The 3,529-nt window shown below is 43.8% G+C and overlaps 1 non-coding gene across 1 annotated transcript; it reads right to left on the bottom strand.

Annotated features, from left to right (window-relative positions):
* Window positions 1–3,125: 3,125 nt before the first annotated feature.
* Window positions 3,126–3,197, bottom strand: trnaq-cug (transfer RNA glutamine (anticodon CUG)). Its single transcript has one exon. It is a non-coding gene; the product is annotated as a tRNA-Gln (tRNA).
* Window positions 3,198–3,529: the final 332 nt, after the last annotated feature.

Genomic DNA, 3,529 nt, shown 5'->3' with positions numbered 1-3,529 from the left:
TGGAAAGAACAGCAGAAACATGTACTGTGTATCCAAGACCCAGAGAACTTCCCACTCTACATTAAGAAGGGGACACTGAAGAAAGGTGGTGTGGAGCTGTGCTGCTACAGGTGTGCCCGTGGCTCTACCTCCCTGGAGTCTTTCCACCTCCACTTGAACCGCTTCATCCCAGGTATCCCATATGGATTACAGTGTCTCTTTAAGTATTATAAGCACTGTAACTGTTTCCATTACTTTAAAGTAATGTCACATTCTACAGTAATATTACAGTCCTTTTCTGATGTCAGAACAGATCTTATCTCACAAGAAACTAATTTAATTACTTTTCCTCATTAATTCTGGTTATAATGATGATTTTTCATGTATTTACATAACTCTATTGCATGTAACCTCATAGTACCTCAAATGTAGCACATATCTTGCGTGTGTGTGACCCTTTTTCCTATTTTATTTAACCTTTAGGAACCAGTGCCAGTGATGCACATTTTCAGGCCTATCTCCTTGAAGGCTTGATGCGATGGAATGAAGATCGGATGGAAGAGGCTGTAAAAGGAGCCTCTCCCATCCGATCATATGGCAGTGCCCTGCGAGAGGCTGTGGACCAGCTCAGCCGAGTTGTGTTTGGGAAGCCCTGGGATGAGCGCTACCGCCCTCCTGGAGTATACACAGGCAAGAAATACTCATTTAACACTAATATAAATAATTTATTCATCAATCCACATTTTTGTATTTTGAAACATTATCTGTATAACCTTTTATGTTCTGGACAAAATATTAAGAACACTTTCTTTTTTGTTTTTTTCTTGTAGGTGAATTGCTGGGGGTGGACTATCTGTACAGCCAGACAGGCAAAACATTGACTCCAGTGCTCCAGAACCCTGAAGAGGAGGACAGGTTGGTGGAGCAAATAAATGACGAGGACCTGCAAGATGAGGGATTTCAGGAGGAGATCATGGAGGACATCACAGTGTCAGTGCTCTGTGAGGATGACCCCTGCCATGATCTTCAAAAGAGCCCCCCATCTTTGACAACCAGTCCTCAGGCCTCTGCTCCACCCCACCCATCCACGTCCAGTAATGGAGAAGGACAGCATCCTGCAAATGATGTATTTTCAGGTTTCAACGGCGGCAGAAGAGTCAGGAATTGAGTGTCCTTAATCAGGGACCGGCTCCATCTGCCTCAATTCCTGTGGCTCAAACCCGGCTTACTGCTCTGAGGGAACCACTGGATGAAGCACCAGTCATATCAGGCCCAAGACACACATTGGTACTTCCACCAAATCAGGAAGGACAGGCTCCTCCTCTGCGGCCTGGTCGCCGGCGCATCAGGGAGCGCCCCATCACACCTGCGCCCACAGTACCTGGTCCCACAGCATCAGAAACTGCACAGCCTGTTTCAGCAGCTGGGTTAGGCACGTTAGTTCTGAACCCAAACATGACTGTGCCAGTGGTGATGGCAGCTTCTGGTACTGCAGCATCCGGTGCAGGCGCAGCTCCACTTCTTCCTGCGTCTGCTGCTCCTCTTCCTACTGTGTCCCGTTTCACTCAGAGGAACAGGCGGCGGCGGGCTCTGGAGGAGGAGAGTGGAGTCCAAAAAAGGAAGTATGTGAGAAGGGTTACCTTCAACACATGCAGCAAATGTGGGCATCCTAAAACAGCAGAGTTTGGCCACAGTAGATATGGTAATGCCACATTTTGCTCGCGTTCATCCAGTGGAATGTCTCTGGATGAGTGGCTGCACCAGCAAAAAACATCCACAGTAAACACTGTACAATGTTTGGCCTGTATATATTGTATATAAGCAATTTTCTTATGTTTAAATCAACAAGCCTGTCTGTCTTTATGCAGTGCTGTTGAATTTTATTGTATAATTGTACATTGTGTAATATTTGACCTAATATTTGACCTGTATATGTTGTATATATTTTCACATGGGTGAATGGGCTGAATAGTATTTTATAGTCCTGTATGCAGTGTGTGTGTGTGTATTCACTTGTATTTGTTTTATATTTGTTCTGATAAATCATATAAACATTTAAGATTCACTCTGATCTTTATCAAAGAAGCTCCCACACAAAAACACGTTTGAATGCTCATTGTTCATATTATTAAACCATAAACAGGTAAACATCACAAGTCATTGGACGGGGCATATAAACTAAAAAACATCTGTTGATATTGTAATATATTTAAACATATCTAAACTAAGCTAAATCAATCATTAATTATTTTACGCACGTTGTGGGATTTAAACATTCCAACAACTCTATACATTGTCGCACAGCCGACGGCACAGACTACGGGTTCGAGTCCAGCCCATGGCAGATGATTTGTTTCATATTTCACTTAAACTCCTTTATAATGAACAGGAATATTGCCTCAATACCGCTACACGAGACGTTTGTCCGCGCACAGCGGGGCTCCACATTTTTCTCAACTTTTTCCCTTGCGTGCGACAGCGAGAAAATCGGACCCCTTCTTATGCTAAGCGAGCGCTCTACCATTTGAGCTAATCCCCCTTGTATAAAGGGTCAATTGCAAGTCAATCAGGACTCACTACTCTACATGAAGTGTACTAGTGAAGTATTGGAAGCATCAGACTTTTAATCTGAGGGTCCAGGGTTCAAGTCCCTGTTTGGGCAGAACACTTTGTACTCCCTCTTGCTTGTACTCCCCTTCCCTCTCTGTTAATGTACTTGGACAGAGCTCTGTGAACAGCCAGCCTCTTTGTGTCTTGCCCTCCTTGTGCAAGGTGTCAATGGTCGTCCTTTGGGCAACTGTCAAGTCAGCAGTCTTCCTGTGGTTGTGCAGCCTACAGAACTAGACTGAGACCATTTAAAGGCCTTTGCAGGTGTTTTGTTCATTATCTGGTTAGAGTGGCTCCAGGTGTCTTCAATATTGAACCTTTTCACATATTCTCATTTCCTGACCTACTGAATGTGGGTTTTCATTGGTTGTCGTTATAACCATCAAAATTAAAAGAAATAAACACTTGAAAGTAGAATATCATCAAAAGGTTGATTTATTTCAGTAATTAATGACTACAGCTGGACCAATGCACAGACTGTGGACTTCTCCATAGACTGATCTGTGTAGATAGGACACCAGGATTACTGTCCAAACAAAAGGTTCCACTGAGATTTGAACTCAGATCGCTGGAGTCAGAGTCCAGAGTGCTAACCATTACACCATGGAACCTCCACTATGTGTAAACCTGCCTGGAAGAGAACCAGAGACATGTCTTGTCCACTGAGTTTTTATGGCCTTAACCACTAGTCTTAAATTGGAATGTTTATGACACCATCAAGTGATGATCCTGTGTCAGGATGTTGAACAAGGTCACAGCTTTTGCCTTAAACATAAGCATCTTGTTTGAAGACAAACTTTGACAAACATTGAAGGCCAGTGTTTGGAGTAGTTGTTTGGTTTCTCCATTGTACAGATCAGAGCATGCCTCACTGCACTGGACTGCATATATCCAGGGGTGGACTGCATGTGTCCAGGGGTGGACTGCATGTGTCCAGGGGTGG

Source organism: Parambassis ranga, unplaced genomic scaffold, assembly GCF_900634625.1.
Source record: "Parambassis ranga unplaced genomic scaffold, fParRan2.1 scaffold_21_arrow_ctg1, whole genome shotgun sequence".
NCBI classification, from domain to species: Eukaryota; Metazoa; Chordata; class Actinopteri; family Ambassidae; genus Parambassis; species Parambassis ranga.
This window is presented reverse-complemented; position numbering and strand designations above follow the sequence as displayed.